Source organism: Scyliorhinus torazame, chromosome 17, assembly GCF_047496885.1.
Source record: "Scyliorhinus torazame isolate Kashiwa2021f chromosome 17, sScyTor2.1, whole genome shotgun sequence".
Taxonomy (NCBI): domain Eukaryota; kingdom Metazoa; phylum Chordata; class Chondrichthyes; order Carcharhiniformes; family Scyliorhinidae; genus Scyliorhinus; species Scyliorhinus torazame.
The window spans coordinates 14,019,359-14,043,783 of NC_092723.1; the positions used below are offsets into that span (position 1 = coordinate 14,019,359).

The 24,425-nt window shown below is 47.7% G+C and overlaps 1 protein-coding gene and 1 long non-coding RNA gene across 9 annotated transcripts in view; both read right to left on the bottom strand.

The window, feature by feature from the left end:
* plekha6 (pleckstrin homology domain containing, family A member 6) overlaps positions 1-24,425 on the bottom strand; it is a 358,362-nt gene that overhangs the window by 317,382 nt on the left and 16,555 nt on the right. Inside the window, exon 1 of one of the 8 annotated variants that reach the window (XM_072480068.1) lies at positions 516-650. The exons of the other annotated variants lie outside the window; for them this stretch is intronic. The gene's annotated coding sequence lies outside the window, so the exon portion shown is untranslated. Of the gene's footprint in view, positions 1-515; positions 651-24,425 lie in introns of those variants that run through there. 8 annotated transcript variants of the gene reach the window in all.
* Positions 7,528-10,979, bottom strand: LOC140393734 (uncharacterized). Its single transcript, XR_011935718.1, has 2 exons — positions 10,807-10,979; positions 7,528-7,818 (listed from the first exon to the last, which is right to left on the bottom strand). It is a non-coding gene; the product is annotated as an uncharacterized lncRNA (long non-coding RNA).

Sequence of the window (24,425 nt, forward strand, 5' to 3'; positions counted from 1 at the left end):
ACAGGGATTTAATTCTGCGAAAACCAGCCTGTGAATTATCCCTTTTGAGAGCTCATCTCATCACCAAGTGCAATGGAAGTAATCACCTCGGCATTACTGGAGGCAATTAGCTTGGAGGCAATTAGCTGGTAGCACTCCCCCCCCCCCCCCCCCCCCCCCGACAACCGAGGCTGCAGGACATTTCCACGTTCCAACCTCCCCATTACCAGTCAATACACTCTCAAATCAGATTAGTATTTTTCAAAGCATAATAACCAGCCTCTTCTGCCTCGTTATAACGAGAACTCAGAAAAGGGCCAATTACTAATTGGTTGCTATGGAAACATGGCAGGAATGCACCTCGCAAGAAAGATCAGGGATTGATTTCCTCGCAGCGAGGGGGGAAAAGAGGGAATGAAAAGACGTCACTATTAATTAGCACAAAGGACAAAAACCCACCCAAATAAACAAACAAGCCACGACAGCACGGGGAGCCTTTCTTAAAAAATGCGACTCCGGAGAACACCAAGACTTACCAGGCACCTGCTGGTGGATGGCCGGTTAGGTGGTGTCAGGATTGGGTTTAAATCCCTGCTGCGTGCGCTTTCTTCTTCCGAGAAAGGGACACAGCCGACCGCGACCCCCTCCACCCGCAACGGCGCAACACTGCCCCCACCCCACCTCCCGTCTCTCCCAGATTCTCTGGGAATGCCGTTCCCACCCAGCTGGAAGGAGCAGGATGCTGCAGAATCAGCATCGCACACAAACACTCCCGAGCATGCTCCGTGTGCAAGGAGATCCCAGGGTGTCCACATGCACACTGGGCTAAATCGCTGGCTTTGAAAGCAGGCCAAGGCAGTCCAGCAGCTCGGGTTCAATTCCCGTACCAGCCTCCCCGAACAGGCGCCGGAATGTGGCGACGATGGGCTTGTCACAGTAACTTCATTTGAAGCCGGCTTGTGACAATAAGCGATTTTCATTTCATTTTCATTTATTTCGCCAAGCCACTAAAGCTGCTTTACAGCCCATTCGGTTGTTTTTTTAAATGTATTTTATTACAATCATGCATCAAAACAGGTTGCAGCAAATAAACACCCCCGGGAAGCATTTCACTTCACTCTTTAATCAATTCTGTGACCCACTGAGTCACCGTTTAACTGATGCGGAGCCGGTCGACTTTGAAGGCAGCAGGTTTGTGATCATCACTTATGAATCTAAAGAATTCAGCGGAAACCTCTTTATCCAGCAAGTGGTTAGAATGTGGAACTCGCTACCCGGTGGGGTGGTTTTCTTCGAGGCCACGCAGCTCTACCTTTTGCCATCGATGAACACCAAACGAGTAGTGAATGTAACTGAGGCTTTAATAAACTAAACAGAAAGCCTCCTGGCCCCTGATCCCGAACTGGGTCAGAGACGGAGACCAGCCACCTTTATACCCGGCCCGAGGGGAGGCGGAGCCATCGGGCAGTGGTTTATCACATTACATGTAATACAGTAGCCGTTTAGCACAATACACATATTATATACTACAGTGGTTTACCACACCCCTGTCACCGAGAGTAAAATGTGAGGCAGGAACGTGGTGTGTTTACTGCTCCCCCCTCCACCTCCAACTCAGTACAATGCACCAGAGTTTGTCACAACACAATCAGGGTTTTTAAAAAAGTCTTTACTTATGTAATCGGGAAGGGAAAACAAAATGTTTCTCTGATTGTTTTTGTAGTAATCCAGGAGCCACAAAGATGAAGATTTAAGCAGATCTATTCTAAACCCAGAAGTAAGGAATGCACCTGCGGAGCACAATGCAAGGGGTATGAAGTGTGTATATGAGGTTGCAGCTTGTCAGCCTCCTGAGTGTCAATCACTACCCAGCGAATCCTGCACTGTTTCTCATTGGAATCGATTGTGTTCCACATGGCGCCAGCGCTAGTCTCTCCACGGTCGCTGAATCGGTCCAGGTGTTGCGCCAGTTTTGCTGTCGTGGAAGTCCACTTTGTCTCCGGAACCGAGAATCCAGCCGTGTACGTTTTCAAGAAGCAGTCTGAGATAGCACTGGGAGTGAGGGGAATCAAAGGATTTGGGGGGGGAAGGCAGGATTAAGCTATTGAGTTGGATGATCAGCCATGATCATAATAAATGGCGGAGCAGCCTCGAACGGCCGGCTCCTGCTTCTATTTTCTATTTGGAAAAGGGTTACAAATCCTGACGGGTATCCTCGCCAACCCTATCAGTCTAATCGAGAGTGGTGACTCACATTTCTGCTTTGCTCCATCACCGATAACCCGAGCAGTTTGAAGGTAAGGATAATAAATGGTACCTAACAGAACTGTTCAGAATTGTCAAGGGCTTTTGCGGAGCTTTTTAAAAACTGAGTTCATAACAAGACGGGATAAATGTAAAAATTACTGGCCAAGGGAAAATGGGAGAGCTGAGAGGAATTTCAATGTAGGGGATTACTAAGGCAGAGAAAGGCCATCCAGGAATTCTGGTGGAAGTAGAATTCATGTTCGCTTTTAAAGCAGAAGTGATTAAGTCTTTGAAAAATAAAATTTACAAAAGAGGGTACAGGGAATACGAATAAACTGATTGTGTTTCAGAGAGTGGTCACAGGAAGGATTGGCCAAATGACCTCTTTGTGCACTGTGTGACTCTGTCTTAGATTAGATCAGCAGGCTACCTGCCTCACTGCCTCGACACACAAACATCCAAATTAGAAACAGGAGGAGGCCACTCAGTCCCTCGCTCCTGCTGTCATTCAATGAGATCATGGTAGATCTGATTGTGTCTTCAATGCCACGATCCTGCTTAATCCCGATAGCCTTTGACTCCTCTGTTAGCCTAGAATCTATGTCCCTCTACGTTAAAAATATTCAATGACCCTGCATCTAGCGCTCTCTGGGAAAGAGAGTTCCACAGTCTCACACCCCTCAGAGAAGCAAATTCTCTTCATCTCTGTCTTTTAAACATAGATTAACATAGAATTTACAGTGCAGAAGGAGGCCATTTGGCCCATTGAGACTGCACCGGCTCTTGGAAAGAGCACCCTACCCAAGGTCAACACCTCCACCCGATCCCCATAATCCAGTAACCCCACCCAACACTAAGGGCAATTTATCATGGCCAATCCACCTAACCTGCACATCTTTGGACTGCGGGAGGAAACCGGAGCACCCGGAGGAAACCCACGCACACACAGGGAGGATGTGCAGACTCCGCACAGACAGTGACCCAAGCCGGAATCGAATCTGGGACCCTGGAGCTGTGAAGCAATTGTGCTATCCACAATGCTACCTTGCTGCCCATGCTGGGGGACCCCTTATTTTAAAACTGTGTTGACTAGTTGTGGTCGCTCCCACAAGGGAAAACATCCTCTCAGAGTCCGCCTTGTCAAGTCCCCTCTGATGTGTTGGGTTTGCCGGGTCTGCGAGGACTGCGTTTACTGCAGCAGTGAGAGAGACAGGCTTCCAACACTTGAAGAAATGCAATTCGATTTTATTGAACTCTTAACTATCATACATACTTTAACTGTGGGTTGACACTATGCTGACTTGACTGGAGACCTGAGGCTAACCTGACCAGACTATCTTACTACCACATGGTGTATGTTCTAGTTGCTGCTCACAGGCTCTGACTGTCTCAGAGGCTGGATCCCAAGAGAGTGGGAAAACTAGTGCCCACTGGCTTTATAGTGGTCGTGTCCTGTCTTGTGATTGGCTGCTGTGTTCTGTGTGTTCACTGGTCATCCTGTGTGTCAATCACTGCCTGTCTGTGCACCATCATATACCTGTGTGTATATTATGACACCCTCAGGATCTTTATGTTCCAATAAGATAATCTCTAATACTTCTAAACCCCAATGGATAAAGTCTCAACCTGTCCAGCCGTTACTCATAAAACAACTCCTTCATCCCAGAAACCAGTAGCGTGAACATTCTCTGAACCATTCCTATTGCAGTTATGTCCTTTCTTAAATAAGACCAACAAAACTGTACAGAGTGCTCTAGATGTGATAGGCTAGCTCCCCCAAAGAGCAAAACAATAAGTGACATTCCTTGGCTTCTGGTAGGACATCTGATGACCTGACAGTGGTCTGGGTTTGAAGATTATCTCACCTTTCTATTCACTCTTTCTCTATAAATCTATGCCCTCTGACAGAGGGGGGTTCAGCAGAGGCGGGGGGGGGGGGGGAATGCAGCAAGACCTGGACAATATCAACACAAAAGCTGCAAATGTTATGGGTCCTGACAATATTCCGGCAAATGTACTGAAGGCTTGTGCTGCAGAATCGTCCACCCCCCTAATCAGTACGGCTACAACACTGGCATCTACCCGGAAATGTGGAAAATTGCCCAGGGGGGTCCTGTACACCAAAGACAGGACAAATCCAACTTGGCCAAATACTACCCCATCAATATGATCTTGATCATCAGTGATGTAATGGAAGGAGTAATGAACAGTGCCATAAAGCAGCACTTGCTTAGTAATAACCTGCTCCCAGACCCTCAGTTTGGATTCCACCAGTCACTCTGCTCCTGACCTCATTCCAGCCTTGGTTCAAACAAGGACAGAAGAGCTGAGCTCCAGAGGTGAGGGGAGAGTGACTGCCCTTGACATCAAGGCAACATTTGACTGAGTATGGCATCCAGGAGCCCTAGCTAAACTGGAGTCAATGGGAATGAGGGGGAGAACCCTCTGCTGGTTGGAGTCATACCTGGCACAAAGGAAGATGTTTGTGCTTTCTGGAGGTCATTCGTCCCAGCTCCAGGACATCACTGCAGGAATTCCTCAGGATAGTTCCTTCAGCCCAACCCTCTTCAGCTGCTTCATCATAAGTTCACTTATGATTGCACACAATTCAGCATCATTTATGACTCTTGCAATACAGAAACAGTCCATGTCCAAATGCAGCAAGACCTGGACAATATCCAGGCTTGGGCTCACAGGTGGCAAGTAGCAGTCGTGTGTGCCATCGACAAGATGCACTGCAGGTAATTACCTGGGTATGTTGGACATCACCTTTTGAACCCATGACCGCTACCAACTAGAAGGCCAAGGGCAGCAGGCACATGGGGACACCAGCACCTGCAAGCTCCCCTCCAAGTCACTCACCAGCCTGACTTGGAAATATAGCGCCGCTCCTTCACTGTCGCTGGGTCAAAATCCTGGAACTCCCTCCCTAACAGCATTGTGGGTGTACCTACACAAGGACTACAGCAGTTCACGAAAGAAGCTCAGCACCACCTTCGCGAGGGGAATTAGTGATGGGGGAATAAATGCTGGTCTAGCCAGCGACACCCATATTTTATAAATGGATAGGAAAAAGGTAGCTTTGTGTTCCTGGGAGAAAGCGTGAACCATAACATAACTGACGAGGAATTATTGGCACCAACACCCTCATTCCTGCTCCATTCTCACCCGGAGATTCGCCAGCTTATCAATGGAATCCCTTTCAGCACCGTCTTCACCTGGGCGTAGCAATAATGACACAGGAGGGCTCCAGAGGGTAAGAGGTGACCAGCTAGACATTTAGCAGCTGATCAGAGGTGTTAACAGATTAGAGGGAAAGGTTATTCCCTTTGATGAGCGGATCAACAACAAGAGGTCGTAGATTCAAAATCATTGACACAGGTCCAGCGAGAAGATGATGAGAATTGTTTTGACTCAGACATGTTGGAATGTGGAACGCTTGACCGGAAAAGGCAGAGGTTGGTTCCATTAAAAATTTCAAGAGGGGAGATGGAAATATACTTCAGAAGGATGAGGATCTTGCAGGGTCACGGGCAAAGTGTGAGGGTGTGGGACTAAACGTAATTGCTCTTTTAAAAAGGGCAAGTGCAGGCGCAAGGGGCAAAGTGGCCTCCTTCTGTGCTGTGGATTTCTAGATTTTATCAGGTTCAGGAAATTAGCGTTGGTAACATGGAATAAACAGTTGCCTAACACGCTAAATAGAATGACAAATCTGTCAGTCCAAATTTTCAATACAGAGGGCGGCACGGTAGCAGAGTGGTTAGCACTATGGCTTCACATCGCTAGGGTCCCAGGTTCGATTCCCGGCTTGGGTCACTGTCTGTGCGGAGTCTGCACATTCTCCCCGTGTCTGCGTGGGTTTCCTCCGGGTGCTCCGGTTTCCTCCCACGGTCCAAAGATGAGCAGGTTAGGTGAATTGGCCATGCTAAAATTGCCCTTAGGTTAGATGGGTTGCAGGGTTACGGGGATAGGGTGTGTTTTGTTATGGTCTTGACGTAGCATAAGCTGCTTCCTTGATGTGCACTCTGACAAAGGAAGGTTCAGACTTGGAGATAGCTTTAACACGTTTATTAAACTATTAACAATTCTCCTACTTGGATTTGACGCTCGTGTTAATCCTGCTATAGCTACTCAGACTGACGAACCAGTCTGCTACAATCCACGTGGTGGGAGAGATGCGTTTCAAATCAACCCTGTGTACACACTGAGTGTCTCCACTGGAAAGAGACTGAGCATGTGTGATGTGTCCTTTTATATGGGTTGGTGTAATGCCCTCCTGTGGTAGTGTCACCTCTGTGTGTATCGTGACTGCCCATTGGTTGTGTCCTATCTTACTGACCTATTGGTTGACTGTCTGTGTGTCATGTCTCTGGTGTTCCCTCTAGTGTCTAGCTAGGTGTAGTGTATGTACATTAACCCTTTGCCGGGCAGCACGGCAGCATTGCGGTTAGCACAATTGCTTCACAGCTCCAGGGTCCCAGGTTCGATTCCCGGCTTGGGTCACTGTCTGTGCAGAGTCTGCACGTTCTCCCTGTGTCTGCATTGGTTTACTCCGGGTGCTCCGGTTTCCCCCCACAGTCCAAAGATGTGCAGGTCAGGTGGATTGGCCATGCTAAATTGTCCTTAGTGTCCAAAATTACCCTTAGTGTTGGGTGGGGTTACTGGGTAATGGGGATAGCGTGGAGGTGTGGGCTTTCATAGAATTTACAGTGCAGAAGGAGGCCATTCAGCCCATCGAGTCTGCACCGGCTCTTGGAAAGAGCACCCTATCCAGGATCCGCACCTCCACCCTATCCCCATAACCCAGTAACCCCACCCAACACAAAGGGCAATTTTGGACACTAAGGGTAATTTAGAATCGCCAATCCACCTAACCTGCACATCTTTGGACTGTGGGAGGAAACCGGAGCACCCGGAGGAAACCCACGCAGACACGGGGAGGATGTGCAGACTCCGCACAGACAGTGACCCAAGCCGGAATCAAACCTGGGACCTTGGAGCTGTGAAGCAATTGTGCTATCCACAATGCTACCGTGCTGCCCATGGGCTTGGGTGGGGTGCTCTTTCCAAGAGCCAGTGCAGACTCGATGGGCCGAATGGCCTCCTTCTGCACGGAAAATTCTATGATTCTATGATTCTTTGTGCACTTACAGTGATGTATATCACCACAGGGTGGAGGTGTGGGCTTGAGTAGGGCGCTCTTTCCAAGAGCCGGTGCAGACTCGATGGGCTGAATGGCCTCCTTCTGCACTGTAAATTCTATGACTCTATGAATATCCATTTAACGATTAATATAACTGATCACATTCCCATGAAGCACCTTGGCGCATTTTATTTCATTAAACACTAATATATACAGTTGTTAATGCTGCTGTTATATATTAATTGCCGGTATATTTTTGCCAGCAGCTGGGTGGCAGGGTGGCGTAGTGGTTAGCTCTGCTGGCTCACGGCGTCGAGGACCCAGATTCGATCCCGGCCCCGGGTCACTGTCTGTGTGGAGTTTGCACATTCTCCCCATTGTTTGCGTGGGTCTCCCCCCCATAACCCAAAGATGTGCAGGGTAGGTGGATTGGCCACGTCAAATTGCCCCTTAATTGGAAAAAAAAGAATTTTTAATTAAAAAAAAATAGAAAAAGTCAGCAGCCATGAACTGAACTGAAACAAATTCGAGCCAAAGACAGAGCCTGATCCAGGATCTTTAAGCACCTGCTGGTTTCTCAATCCAACCGTCAATAAATAAATCCTTCAAGTGACAATGACATCCTCACATCTGCCGTCCAAGCACATCCGCTCAGTGTACAGGGAATGGGCTTTAAACACAGCTCTGTTCATCATCAACCCTTGTGTTTTGCAATAAAACACAGTCTCATTGTCCCCGTTCATGACTGGGCTCTTCCTGTGCACTCTGGCTTTTTCACCCAGCTCCCCAGCCACATCGCAATGACAGTGTTTCTTTGTGGCCTCTCACGAATGAGATCACAACAAAAATGATGCTGCGAAAGAATCCTATCTCCCTATTTGATCGAGGCCCGCATTTCGGTACAGCAGGACTCAATGGCCCAATGTATTCAAATTATTTTCACAAATTGGGGGCAGAAGTCCGGGTTTCCCTGAGTTTTTTTTTTGTGTTAACTCTTGTCCTCCCTGGCCCACAGGCAGTGCTGTAAAATGTGTCCTTGTCCTGAAATTGTCCTCGCCTTCCATCTGCTGCCACGCTGCCCCAAAGCCTGGGGGAACCAGCCGCGTGTTGTAAAACCTGCACAGCCAGTTAGATCAGAGGGTGCTAGCTTTGTTCAAATATTTCAAATGCAAACCCATCTCCTGGAAATGGTTAGCTGTCCCTACCTCTTCGTTCCACCCCCCCCCCCCCCCCACCCCCACCTCTCTTGTCCCATATCCACAAAATGGAAGTGGATGGCTTGGAGACAGGGTTCAGGTTTTTTGTTTTTGTTTTAACATTTGTCCTGGCCCCAACCCACGCATGTTTGCCCTTTATAATCCAGTCCAGCAAGAAGTTAAATCCCAATATTCTGAGAAAGAGCTCGAGGACTTTTGAGGAAAGTTTACCATTCGCAACCCAGGCGGTATATTTATAGTGACTGAATAAGCTGAGCACATGTTTTACGACACAAAGTTCCAGATCAAATTCCATGATTCCATCTATTTTTCCATCATAATTGTCAATCTGTTCTTTGCTTATCATTGAGGGCAGCACGGTAGCATTGTGGATAGCACAATTGCTTCACAGCTCCATAGTCCCAGGTTCGATTCCGGCTTGGGTCACTGTCTGTACGGAGTCTGCACATTCTCCCCTTGTCTGCGTAGGTTTCTTCCGGGTGCTCCGGTTTCCTCCCACAGTCCAAAGATGTGCAGGTTAGGTGGATTGGCCATGATAAATTGCCCACAGTGTCCAAAATTGCCCTTAGTGTTGGGTGGGGTTACTGGGTTATGGGGATAGTGTGGAGGTGTTGACGTTGGGTAAGGTGCTCTTTCCAAGAGCCGGTGCAGACTTGATGGGCCGAATGGCCTCCTTCTGCACTGTAAATTCTATGATAATCTATGATACCATCTCCTCCCACACATTATTTTCAAGATTTCCTCATTTTCTCCCTTATCCTTTATATGGCTCAGTACTGAGCACTCTTGACCCTGAAGCCTGAAGATTGGGATTCTATTCCCACTCCAGAGACTTGAGTGCACAAATCTAGCCTGACACTCCATGCAGTACCGTGGGAATCCCTCGCTATCAGAGGTGCCATCTTTCGAATGGGACCTCTCAGCAGATGTAAGCAATCCCATGTCCGAGTAGGACAGGAGGGTTCTCCACTGTTGTATTTTCTTTTATTATTCATTCGTTCATGGGGCGTAGGAGTCACGAGGCCCAGCATTTGTTGCCCATCCCTAATTACCCTGGAGGAGGCGATGATGAGCTGCCTTCTTGAACTGCTGCAATCCACGTGGTGTACGCACAACCACTAAGATAATTGATATCTCGGACCTATTCAGAGATGACACTAGTTTCTTTGTGTGTTACACGGCTTTAAAATTTCTGCTCCACGTTTCAGCTCTGGCTTCCAGCTTCTTCTGCAGTTTACTTTCCTCTGAGTCCACATCCAGGCTTAACCAATCAAGCACAGTGGAGGTATCAATGGTGAACAGACTTGCACAATCAAACGCAGAACAATTGAACACTACATCCACACTATCCCTGGCCAATATTTGTCTGTTTAAAATTAGATTATCTGGTCATTATCACATTGCTGTTTCTGGGAGTCACTATGCGCATCTTGGCTGTCATGTTTCCTATATTACAGTGGCCACACTTCAAAATTACCTCATTAACTGAATTAGGGCATCTTGAGGATGAGAGAAATGCTATATAAATGTGCGAATCTTTTTAAGGAATGTCTCCCTCATCGTGCCCGACCAATAAATTAGCCTTCGATTTTCTCCTCTTTCCAATCTCAGGAACCCATTTTTACCATTGCGGCCATAGATTTCAAATAGCAATAGACACTTTAATCACCAAATCCTTCTGGGCGAGACTGTTGGTTTGGCAACGTGCAGGGAACATATCCCGCCTCTGCTGTCTCGCACACGGTGAAATGATTTTAAATCACTTTGGTCCGCTGATGTGCAATTAATGGTCCGTCAGAATGCACCTTCTCACTCACCCTTTCTCCCCAGGGTCACTCAATCAGCTGCAAGCTGGCCTTTCCCCCAATCAGAGGCTAGATTAGGAACGGGTGGAGGCAGGATGCACTATGCTAATTATTTTTGGATGAATTGCAAAATTAGGCCCGAGGGGTAAGGGGGGGGGGGGGGGGGGGGGGTGAATGAAATAAATGTCTGGAATAACGCCAGCCCCAAACCTGAGGCACTCGGGAGGGTGAGGGAGAACTCGGAGGAGAATCAACTCTCCAGACAATAAATTGAAGAGACACCTAGAGGCACTTCCGACGCAGACGGGAGCAGACTCGCAACCCAATTTATCAGACTTGAGGTAGAGACATGGGAGTGAATCCCTGAGGAACAGGCCGATTAATCACCACACTGTTGGTTATTAAAGTGACTTACCAATGTGACAATTGCTGCTGTACAACGCAAACAACTCACAGTGTAAACCTCCTTCGTGACAAGCAAAGAAACATATGCTGTTCAGTTTAGTATGGCCGATATATTTCTCTCAGAACTGGGAATAATCTGAAGGAAACAGCCTTACAGTTAAAGGAGAAAGAAACACAGAAGACTATGAGAGAACAAAGAGACACGGGAAGGCAGCATGCCTGTGACACACATATAAAAATATGAGATACATATACACCCATACATCACCAACACACACTTGCACAGGCACAGTGTGCATATACTGCAACAGTAACACAAAAACGCGACACGGTACTAAATGCTGCTAATCAAACTTGGATCTTTTTCCTATTCCACCTTTGCCAATGGCATTCACCATTGTGTACTCAGGTTTCACATTTCATGGATTAATCTGCATTGCCGTCCATCCAAAAGCATCTCAATCCAGCTGCCCAGCCTCAGCACAGCTACTTAAATTGTCCAGGCTCTTTTAATAGCTCTCAATCACCTCTCCTGTAGACGCAGAGCCGTCATCCGAGGAATTATTACTGCATTGTTGGGAGTGTTCTCCTTCTCATCACCGATGATGAATGAGAACAGTAATAGGATGGTGGCAGGGCAGGGGCAGGCCGGAAGGAACAGGGAGACAGAACCAGCGGGCTGACAACAGAGACAGGCAGATAGCAGGATCAGGGAGAGACAGCTGGACTGAAATAAGAGACATGTGGTGCGATTTTTCCTGGCCCGGAGGTGGGAGCAGGGAAATAATAAGGGAGCTTCCCCAAAACGATTCGACCGGAAAACATGCCCAGTGGTGGAAGCGGCTGCATGGTAACTGCCCTCGGAGGGGGCGGCACGGTAGCACAGTGGTTAGCACTGTTGCTTCACAGCGCCAGGGTCCCAGGCTCGATTCCCGGCTTGGCTCACTGTCTGTGCGGAGTCTGCAGGTTCTCCCCGTGTCTGCGTGTAACTTCATTGCAGTGTTAATGTAAGCCTACATGTGACAATAAAGATTATCATTATTATTCTGAATACTCAACAGCCCACTGAGCCCCGGGGCATTATGGCAGCTGCGAATCGGTCTTCCCACCGCGGTCGGCCTCTCTATAGCAGCCTGACGGGGGCGCTGGGGGCAGTGTGGCTGGATAATTGGAGCTCCCTGTAGCCCACCACCAGACAAAAGGTTTTTAAACTTAAATCTCACCTCTCTGCCCTCGCCAAGTTGCCAGCCCGACGATTAGGCCAGCAGCACCTGCAACACACCCACCATCCTTAATTGGCTGGCGCGACTGCAGGCGGCTAATCACGAGGTTAGCCTCTGGGAGAACGTGGCCGAGCTGGTCCCACGGCCAGCAAGTGCAGCAGGCCCAGGACCCCCCCCCCCCCCCCCCCCCCCCCACCATCGCGTCCCCATGTCAGGGTCCCAAAGCCGGTGGTAGAATCCAGCCCAAGGAGGCAGACAGCACCATGGCGGAGCGAGAGAAGAAGAAAAGAAACGAAGATGGTCAGAAGAGGAATTTCGAAAGGTTGAAGACAGTAAAAAGACAGTGAGGGAAAAACAAGGGGGATAGAGAAAATGAGAAAGAGGGGGGAAATAAGAGAGAGGAAAGAGTGAGAAGAGAGAGGAAAATTAATTAGAAGTAAAAGGAGGCAAATGAAAAGGAAAAGATGCAAGAGCGAAACAAAAGAAGGGAAAGAGATAGAGAAAAAACGATAGAGAAAAGATATGACAGAAAACAAGTGAGAGAGCGACAAAGATTGTTTCCAGGGTTGTTGAAGCACTCACAGTAGTTCTGGTAATAAAGCACAGGCTAATGCAAGGGTTTAAAAGACATTTGACAATAATGTATCTCAGAATCATGATTTTAAAAAGATATATGTGTCAAACAGATGTTCATCACACCTCTTTATAGCACCGATGGTTATAAACTTTCCATTAGCACTCTGATTCCCATCGTTGCTACTCTGAATTATTTTCCATCACCACTGATTTTATACACTTCGGGAATGCTCGTAAGTTGCCACAATCACTTTCCCGTGGCCCTCTGAAACCTGGGCAATAAATAAAGATCTGCGGGAGAATATAGCACCCGTATTTCGAAGGCCTCTAAGCCATATGCTTAAAATCCCAACACAGACCACAAGTCAAATGAAGAAGTACTTGAAATCCCAAAAGTAAAAAGAAAAAAGTGGCTTCCAGAAAATAAATTGTCAGTATTTTGGCCATTTGATCAGAGCTGAGAAGCTACAGCGATCTCTACTAGAGGGCAAAGTGGAGGGCAGGAGAAAGAGGGGTTGACCAAGGCGTAGTCGAATGACGGACGAGCTACAGTGGACGTGCAAGGGTTTTTTAAAAATTCATTTACGGGATGTGGGCGTCGCTGGTTAGGCCAACATTTATTGCCCATCCCTATTTGCCCTACAGAAGGTGGTGGTGAGTTGCCTTCTTGAACCGCTGCAGTCCTCGAGGTGTAGGTACACCCTCTGTGCTGTTAGGGAGGGACTTCCAGGATTTTGTCCCAGCGACAGCGAAGGAACGGCCGATATATTTCCAAGTCAGTGTGGTGAGTGACTTGGAGGGGAACCTCCAGGTGGTGAGGTTCCCAGGTATCTGCTGCTCTTGTCCTTCTAGATGGTAGTGGTCGTGGGTTTGGAAGGTGTTGTCTAAGGAACATTGGTGAGTTACTGCAGTGTCTTGTAGATGGTACATACGGATGCCACTGTTCGTCAATGCCCCACAACCCACTGTACTCCTGCGCATCGCTAACTTTCATCCCTCCACAATTGGCGGCCACACCTTCAGGCTCGAAGCTCCAGAATTCCTTTCTTAAACCTCTTCACCTCTCTACCACCCTCTTCCCCTTTAAGAGGCTCCTAGAAACCGGCCCCTTTGACCAAGGTTTTGGTCACCTGACCGATTATCCTATTACAGAGTCGTAGAATCATAAAACTTCCAGTGCAGGAGGAGGCCATTCGGCCCATTAAGTCTGCACCGGCCCTTGGAAAGAGCACCCTACTTAAGCCCATGCCCCCACCCTATCCCCGTAACCCAGTAACCCCACCTAACCTTTTGGACACGAAGGAGCAAATTAGAATGGCCAATCCACCTGTACATCTTTGGACTGTGGGAGGAAACCGGAGCACCCGGAGGAAACCCACGCAGACACGGGAGAGTGTGCAAATTCCCGAGGCTGGAATCGAACTTGGGACCCTGGAGCTGTGAGGCAGCAGTGCTGACCACTATTCCACCGTGCCACCCCATTATGTGCCTTAGCTTCGAATCTTATTTGATGATGGTCCCATGTGTATGTCTTATCATGTTAATGATGCTATACAGATTTGATGTTGTTGTTGGAAAACATCACAAGTCCCATCATGACATCGCCCAGAAGGCAATTAATGGAAAATGCACGTGGAGGCAATTGGCAATGAGCACATAGAGGGAGGGAGGAAAACAGACACGTCGAGAAACCACAAAAGCAAAACCACCAAATTATTTTTGCGTTATTGTGAAGCTGATAGGTATTTGGGAAAAGAAGGATTTTCGAAATGCTGCCGTGCTATTTGGCAAACAAGCTCAGTTCATTCTGCACAGCCAACTGGAGAGCCCCCATTTTGTCCGTGATGTGAGTGCCGCCCTCAAACACCCACAGAAGTTCCAGACTCTGCTGTGTAAATTCTTCACATTCCTGCTGCTATTAGTCAGACTGTCGTGATGCGGGCGAGGATTGAAGGTTAATACCAGATACTAATATAGGCATTAATAACACATACAAGGAAATCACAGGATCACTTCTGGACTGTATGGTAGATTTTAACTCCACCAGGTCTAAACTTGTAGGAGTAGACCACTTAGGATAGAGATGGGATGAGGAGAAATCTCTTCATTCAAAGGCCCGCGAGAATCTTTGGAATACTCTAGCCCAGAGAGCTGTAGATGTCCACTTGTTGAGTATGTTCAAGACCGATCAATTGAGTTGGACACTCAGAATCAATGGGCACAGGAATAGGGTGGGAAAGGGGAGCTCTGGTCGAAGATTAGCCATGGTCTCATTCGATGGTTGAGCAGGTGCGAGGTGCCATGTAGTCTACACCTGCTCCTATCTCTCATGCAGATTGCATGAAAGAAAAATAGCTTTGCTCGGAATGGCCTCTGAAAGGACAGCCATCTGATCTGCCATCCAGACCATGTGTGTGTTGCAGTTCATTCAGGGAGTTACATGCATGTTGTTGTCTGGAGCTATGGATAGTGATGATAGAGGTTCTGACTTTCTTTCAACCAGATAGGTTCATAGAATCTACAGTGCAGAGGGACTGACCAGGAACGTCTCCCACTCTTACTGCCTGCCATTAGCGCGACATGATTTGAAATGAAATGAAATGAAAATCGCTTATTGTCACAAGTAGGCTTCAATGAAGTTACTGTGAAAAGCCCCTAGTCGCCACATTCCGGCGCCTGTTCGGGGAGGCTGCTACGGGAATTGAACCGTGCTGCTGGCCTGCTTGGTCTGCTTTAAAAGCCAGCGATTTAGCCCTGTGTGCTAAACCAGCCCCATTTGTAGGTTGCTTCTCAATCGCTTCGGCCAACAAGTCCTGGGGTGCGACTCAAACCTGGAGCTTCTGGCACAGAGGCAGTGTGCCACAGGGTTTTCTAAACCAGATCTAGTTTCTCCCCTCAAAGAAATGGGAGGCCAGCTCCAACAGAACTCCTGGATGTTGTGTTTGGTCCCTTGTACTTTTTAGATGAACTCCCCAAACACTTCGATCTGTTCAACCAAGATCCTTTTATTGTGTCTCGTGTGGTAGGAGGACAATCTGATACACAGCACGTTATCATGGAGTCTTGCTACTCCTCTGGAACTCACAACGTCTGCTGACCTGTTATATGTACATCTTATTACCCTCTATCTCGTGTTCGTTTGGAGGTGGCTGGATGAGCCTATCTTTATGTGCAGTTCCCCGGTCGCATGACCTTGGTCTTGAGACTGCATGGTGTGCCTGTACCGCCACCTGCTGGTTGGAGGTCTCACACCATCCAACTATGATATGGCCCATAGGCATATCACCACACTGTACTTGGGATCTCTTGTTTTATCTCTGACTCAAGCCCCAAGTATCATGGGTCAAAGTCAAAATCAGACAACAGCAAATGGAGGTGTTGGTGAAACGAAGGAGATTGTTACAAAGGGGCGAGACAGAAGAAAAGACAACTAGTAGGCAGGCCACGATAGGCCGACCTTCCAGCAACTCTTTGAAGAAAGAACTAAGAGAGGCTGAAGGAAATCCAGAGGCCGTAAGCATGGGACTTTCGCAATCAGTCAGATGTCACATGAAAAACCCGTGGTGAAGATACTGGACTCAAGGAGAAAGAGGGAAGGAGAGAGGAAAGAGAGAGACAAATATGAGCGGGCGTCTGGCAAGATACAGTCATCTAAAATAGGTTCACTGGAAAACATTGCAAGATGGGCAAAAAGCATCACATAAATCAGTGTAATGTTTTCGCAACAGACGTAGATACACTCAATAACACTCTGCACAAATGCACATACACTCGCCATCACTCCCACATACAGAAAAAACACTCATCCACTGCTGCAGGAGATAATAAATATAATTTTCAGTCAGGTTACAGCACACCTGCAACATAAATACATCATCCAGCAACTTATGTTTTTTTACACTGTCAAGTGCAAACTGTTTTGGGTGGCACGTCGGCACAGTGGTTAGCACTGCTGCCTCACGGCGCTGAGGACCCGGGTTCGACCCCGGCCCCGGGCCACTGTCCGTGTGGAGTTTACACATTCTCCCTGTGGGGTTTTCACCCCCACAATGCAAAAGATGTGCAGGGTTGGCGGACTGGCCACGCTAAATTGCCCCTTAGATAGAAAACAGAAAGGATTGGGTACTTCAATTGAAAAAAACTGCAAACTGCTTGCATTTCTATTTGAAAATTCTTGGTGTGGCTCGAGTGATGACTGGAGCTTCATGCAGGCACAGAGAGATAAATCAAATGACCAGTCCGGTTAAGTGACCTTGTCTTTATCGCAACTCCGACCTACAGCATGTGACAGTCAGAATGGTTGAGAGAACTATAACGTCTATTTCAACAAATACAAGAGAGTTGAGTTTAAAACATCTTTGTACTTTTAGGAAGAGACAGAAATGAAAGATTTTGAAAACAAAGGACATGCATTTCTGTCTTGTCTTTCACAAACGCAGGATGTCCCAGAGTGCTTTACACCCGTGCAACTCACTTTTGAGGTCTAGTCACTGCTGTATTAAAGGAAATGCAGCAGCCAATTTTCTCACAGCAAGCTCCCGTAAACAATGCGATAATGACCAGATAATCGTCCATTTTTTGTGATGTTCGTTGAGGGATAAATGTTGGCCAGGACACTGGGGGAACCTCCCCAGCTCGCCTTCAAAAGAGAGGTCATGGGCAGCACGGTGGAGCAGTGGGTTAGCCCTGCTGCCTCACGGCGCCGAGGTCCCAGGTTCGATCCCGGCTCTGGGTCACTGTCCGTGTGGAGTTTGCACATTCTCCCCGTGTCTGCGTGGGTTTCGCCCCCCACAACCCAAAAATGTGCAGGCTAGGTGGATTGGCCACGCTAAACTGCCCCTTAATTGGAAAACGTGAATTGGGTACTCTAAATTTTAAATTGCCATTGTCACCAGCGCCAGTGGACACTGTGGCTGATGGGTGGGAATGCTTCTGATAGAGATTCAGAAGCATTCTAACCAAAGAGTGGGATGGAGGTGGTGGTGGGGGGGGGATGGGGGGTTGGGGGGGGGTGGGGGGGGTGGAGTTAGGACAAGGTGGTTTTCACCATCCACACCTCTGCCTGACACCAGATCTGCCAATGAAGTGCCTGACTACAATGGGTGAAGGAACGGACATGGTTCCAAGTCAGGGTGGTGAGTTAAATTATGCGGTAGTGCCACTCTAGACGCACAGCCCAACATGACCAAGGGTCCAATTTCATTTACTGCCTCGTGGGTAGTCACGCCTTCAAACTTCTTGAACCCTATGATCCGGAATTCCAACCTGACTTGGAAATATATCGGCCGTTCCTTCACTGTGACTTGGTCAAAATCCTGTAACTCCCTATCCAACAGCACGTGGACTGCAGCGGTTCAAGAAAGCAGTACACCACCACCGTCTCAAAGGTTAGGGATTGGCGATGCCCACATCTCATAAATTAACTTTTAAAAATGATCTGCCTCACTCTGTCTTGAAATACCCTCCTCAAATTCCACCGGGCCAATATTCACCCCTCAGACAACTGATAGAGCAGATGATCTGGACATCATCACTTTGCTGCTTCTGGGAGCTTGCTGGGCACAGATTTGTTGCTGCATTTCCTACATTACAACAGTCACTAAACTTCAAAAGGTATTTCCATTGGCTGCAATACATTTTGAGAAACCCTGAGGTAGCAAAAGCCACTACCTCATTAACCAAGCTTTTCCTTATCTATCCCAATATCTCTTTATCCAGCTTCAGGTGTCAAATTTTACTTTGTTAAAGCGCTTTGGGATGTTATGTTAAAAGGTGCTACTCAAATGTTAGTTGGCTTTGAGATGATAGATATATCATGATGGAATATGAGAATTTGGAGATGGGGACATTTAGAGGTGGAGCAAAGAGGGAGACGGGGAACATTGCTGATCCCCAGTGGAATTTCTTTCCATCTGAATCAGTGGAGGAAACAAAATGGTTGGATTCTCAGACAGGTATGGCAACCTCTCCAACTATTTTCCTCTTGTTGTTCCGTTCCTCAGGCAGGAAACAAAAAAACATCTACTTGCCAACATCCTAGACAGGCCAGGTGAGAGATGGTTTAATGTCGCATCCAAAGTGAGCCACTCTGGGAGTGCTGCACTCAGTCGACGCTGCACTGGAGTGTCAGTCTAGATTTAGCGGGCAAGTGTCGAGATTCACGCAGGCATGGATTGGTGCAAGCATTTTCAAGCATGGCTCTGACCCTGCTGTGGGTCAAGGAGTAAGTGTGTAATGTAGATACCCCAAAGGTCCATTGGAATGTCAGCTTCCTCCCACATCGCAAATCCTTCCTGCCCCCACCCGCCATTAGACCCCCCAAGAGATCCACAACAGAGATCCCCCCCCATCAGACCCTACACCCCCCCTCAGTACCCCAGCAGAGACCCTCATATCCACAATGTCTATAAACACCCAGCTATGATTGACAGGTCCTCACATCAAAAGCAGTTAAGTGCTGTCTGCTGAGAAAAAGAGGGAGTCAAAGCACTCATCTTCTAGATGTTTATAAACATTGTGGTTAGCTTCACAGCAGGGTACTTAAGATGCAGTCAAGGGCGAAGGGAAATGAAAATAAATAATATCAGACAACTGAAAGCTACTATACTGTCAAATACAACCTTCTATAAGCTATTTCTCTTTGAAAGTGAATAGAAGCCTCGCAGATTAAAGGATCTGATGGGGTTTAAAGCCTTGCGATGTGTTTTGGCTTGCTATGAAGTAGCAGCTGCTGCTTTCAAGATTTGAGGCAGCAAGTGTAAGGGGCAGGTGAGTGAAAAGGTAGTGATTTTCCACTGTTTTCGCCAAGTCCGCTCTTGCAGGGCTGACTGATTGTGGGTCTCTGATCTGGGGGGTTCTGATATGGAAGTCTCTGATGGGGGGGGGGGCTCTGATTTGGGGGGGGGGGGAAGAGTCTCTGATGGGTGGAGTCTCTGAGATGGGGATCGGGTAACCCTCAAACGTGCATGCTGTGGGGCATAATTCCCATGGTGGTGGGGGAGGGGGAGAGAATGTCCTTACCTGTCAGTGAGAGGGGGAGGCAGGATTTGCATTGTAAGGGGACCAGGTACCCCCCGTGCTCCATGTCATACATATATTTTCATGGCAAAGGAGAGGGACTCGCTCCTGGGCACTGCTCTAGCACCCGCGCAGGTCCGGCACGGTTCTACTCCGGTGGGAGAACTTAGTCTCCCAAACTGAGAATCCAGCCCATGATCTTGAACAGTGCAGCCCACCCTCAGTACCGCATCAATGTGTCAGCCTTGGTTTTCGTGCTCAAGCCATAGACAGGGACTTGATCCCAGCATCTTGTGACTCTGATGCAAGAGCATTACCAGCTAAGCCACAGACATTAGGTTAAACCCGTTCTTATTTTGGATCTCACCGAATGGTTTATGCAGCATCAGGGAGACAGTTTATTCAAACCCAAATAAAAAGAGTTCGACATGTTTATGAAAATGGTCAATGACTCTAATGTTGTAACATGCAGGTAAATACAGGTGCAAGAGGCACGGAACCAGAGGCCATGGCTAACATCCAACTGGAATCACTCTAATGTGTGTGATATCTCTCCAAGTATCTTTCAGCTAACACATGGTGCTAGAATTGTATGACCAGACTTGCTGCTTTTCATTAATCTGTCAGCGTACGAGAGCGCGAGAAAGAGGAATTCAGAGAAAGAAATTGAAAATGGACTGCCACCCGTTGATGAGTTTTGTTTAGTCTCCAAGAATGACGGGTGATAATTTCAGTCGATTCGCCAAGGATTCTGGAACATCCCTTCCATTTTCTGAGCTTCGATGCTCCTCACATTCCTCCCATAGTGCGTTGGGGTCGGGGGGGGGGGGGGGGGGGGGTTGCGTCGGGGGTTATGTCGGGGGGCTTCGGAAAGCGGGACGCCCAATCTCTCACTACACTCAAGTATTCCGGGGAGCAGAGCTCCTTGGTGTAGAAATAGAGGCTATGTGAGGCCTCAGCCGCGTGTTCCCCGCTGAGGCCCCTTATTTAATACGAGTTGCACTGTACAGCCATGGGAATGCTGGGAAACGTGCAGCTTAACGCGCTCGCTATTGGACTATGTTCCCATTTGGTTGAATCACGCCCTGAATCTAAAACCTTGATGAAGTGTAAGATATACTGGTGAACTTGCAGTGCCCGTGCTCTTTGAAAGTCACTACGGTCAGGGCGCAGAGGGCTAAGCTAGTCCCCCATTTACAATCACTCTTATTTCTGAGCAATTTGATGTGATCCATGTTGATTAATAATTGTGAATTTGGAAAGTCCACGTTGATAATAGGAATCAGATATGTACACACACCCCGCCACACTGGAGCCCATCTTTGAACCTGCCCTTTCCACATCTGTTCATTTATAGAATGCAATCATAGAATGGAGACAGGACAGGAAGAGGTCACTCGACCAACTGAGTTCGATTTGGCTCTCTGCCAGTGTGACTCAACTCGTCCAACTTCCCCTACCACATTGCCTCTGTAATCAATTCTCTATGGAAAGCCTCGAGTGAATCCGCCTCCACCACAATCACAGGCAGTGCATTCCTGATCCTAACAGCTCTCTGCATGAAAGATATTCTGCTCATGTGTGATGAATACAGGAAGTTCAGATATGTTGTATTACAGGTATCTGGTGCAGTAAGGGTTAAACGCCTGGGTTAGTATGACTGCTGCAGTTTTGTTTTTAAAGAATCTTGGCTTGAAAGAGTTTGGGAGCCAGAGGTGTAATTAAGACATCGTAAAAAGCTTGGGCTAATGGAGTTTTGTTTGGATTAAGGGGGTTCCCCATGGAGTTAATTAGATTTCAGCTTTGTAAGATGATGTAATTAATGGGAGGAGCTAAGGTGAGCTCAAACAAGCTAATAAGTAACTTCTGAAGGAATACAGCCAGAGTCATGAATGGTTCTGACAGAACTCAGGTCTTTTCTTAAAGGCAGAATCAAAAGATCTCTCCTTCTCAAAGTAGAGTATCCAGACATTCTGTGCAGCAGGTATTGCTGAGTGCCCACTGTATTTGAAAGTGGATTGAGAGCTGTGATTTTTTTTGAGTTTGAGTGGGAATAAAGATAGCAATTAAGGGTTTTTGTGTCACTGTATTGATTAGCTTTGTTTAAGAGGATCATTGTAAGCCATTTTCTTGTGTGACGTTAAAGATATTTTAATACTGGGCGGGATTCGCCTGTCGTTGCGATTCATGTTCCCCAGCCGGCAGCGCCCCCTCCTGGAGCGGGTTTCCAGGCAGCGTGGGGTGGTTTCAATGGGAAATCCCATTGACAAGCGGCGTAAATATAGAATCCCACCGCAGCGAACAGCGCGCAACCGAGACACACGCAGCTGGCGGACCGGAGAACCAAGCCCACTGTATTAGCAATAAAGTTTGTTTTAATAAACCAGATCTCTATTTTGCATGAAATCACCCCTGCAGCGAGCTATCCTTTCCTCACAGTCTGACTAAATGAAAATAAAATATTGGGGTTTCTGTACAGTAGCCTAGCCACTGTTAGGGCCTGGTCCAGGATCATAATGCACGTTTATCTCCGCCTCTTTTGCCAATCACCTTAAATCCGTGTCCTCCAGTTCCCTGTTCTCTCACTAATGGGAATATTTTTACGCCTCCTGTCATAAAGACAGAAAAACTGTGGCAGGGCCAGAGATGTACGGAACTGGTTTAAGATCTTTTTTTCAAAGAACTGACCAAAGATGGAAACCAGCAGTCGACTGATGTCTGACTCTGAAAAGTTGACTAGTTGCCGGGAAAATCTATGCAAGGTGAACCGCAAACTTCTCACATGGAATTTTGCACATTGGGAGGGGGGCAGGGGTCGTCAACGTCCTCTTCAAACAGAGGTTAAGACATTAAAAAATGCAATGTGCTGAATTTTAAGTCCACTGCAATTCTGTGAAGACAATGGAACTGCTGACTGGCCAGTTACACCCTCCCACACACCCAAAAAAAAACCCCCGTGGAGGATGACGTTACCCCTGCTCCTGATGATTTATATCTGAAAAATTGTGTCAAAAGGTTGCTCAGACAAAAGATCCCAAAACTGGTATTACTACAACAATGGATGCAAGACATGGAATCCCTACAGTGCAGAAGGGGGCCATTCGGCCCATCGAGTCTGCACTGACCCTCTGAAAGAGCATTCTGCTTAGGCACACTTCCCCGCCCTATCCCTACCTGATCCGCAGCACGGTAGCTCATGTGGCTAGCACTGTGGCTTCACAGCGCCAGGGTCCCAGGTTCGATTCCCTGCTGGGTCACTGTCTATGTTTTATGTAACCTGCATATCATTGGACACTAAGGGGCCATTTATCATGGCCAATCCACCTAACCCGCACATCTTTGGACTGTGGGAGGAAACCGGAGCACCCGGAGGAAACCCACGCAGACACGGGGAGAACGTGCAGACTCCGCACAGACACCCAAGGTGTCTTGAAGCCGGGTTCCTGGTGCTGTGAGGCAGCCGTGCTGATCATCATGCCAGACATACTCATAAATTCCCTTCCAGGAACGTACAGGCATTAGTTGAAAACTGTCTCCGCCAAGCAGAGACAGGGCAAGCTGGAAGAAAAGAAATATGACAGTCCTCTGACTCCCTGCTGGAAAGGAGCGGTAAAGATCATTCACTTCTGCTCTAAAGGCAGTGTGTCTTCAGAGTGCGGACTTGAACAAGATCAACTCCAGACTCCTAACAGAAGCCACCTAACTTGAAAGGACTGAAATGTTCCACAATCCACGTTTCAAAGACAAGCAAAGGAACTCGCTCATATATTCTCTCAACTTTTATTTTTGGACTCTTAACTTTCTTACTTCTGATATTGATGTTCATCTTTTATTATTTTTTCTTCGGGTTTTGGTAATTCATAAAACTATTTTTCCTTTGACTCAAGACAACCTGGTTTGATTGGCTCCTCAGTAAGAAATAAAAACATTTGTATCCAGAAAGCATCTCTGGGAAAGGACATTTAAAAAAAACCTTTGTGGCGACCAAACGAGGAGGCTGAATAAAAGGGCAGCTCACTCCTTCTCACCTAGTCATAACACGCTAAGATATGCAGAGACGATACACTCCAGGCTACATGTCTGTAACAGGAGTTTTATTCAAGACTTTAAAAATGTCTTGTCTCATACTTCCAATCACTCGGCTACTTTTTAATTTCTCTAAGTAAGGGACGGCACAGTAGCACAGTGGTTAGCACTGTTGCTTCACAGCGCGAGGGGCCCGGGTTCGATTCCCGGCTTGAGTCACTGTCTGCACAGAGTCTCCACGTTCTCCCCGTGTCTGCTTGGGTTTCCTCCGGGTGCTCCAGTTTCCTCCCACAGTCCAAAGATCTGCAGGTTAGGTGGATTGGTCACATTAAATTGACCCATAGTATCCAAAGGTTAGGTGGGGTTGCTGGGTTCCGGGGATAGGGTGGAGGTGTGGGCTTAGATAGGGTGCTCTTTCAGATGTCAGTGTAGACTCGACGGGCCGAAGGGCCTCCTTCTGCACTGTAAATTCTATGATTCTATGAAGTAGCCACACACAGGCTTAACGAATGTAAATGTCGACTCAGTCCCAGAGGACCATAGGCTGCTCTCCCCTTTGAGAGCTGACTGGTGGTGATTTAACCTGAGGGTCACCACACCTCAGGCGAGGGGCAAGTCATGGATAGCATCAACCGGTACGGGGATTGAACCCGCGCTGTTGGCGTCGCTCCGCATCACAAACCCGCCATCCAGCCAACTGAGAGAACTAACCGACACCACAGCGAAGCCAACGCCACAGCGAAAGATATCAGATACACAATTAAACACCAAACATTAGTCCAAAGAT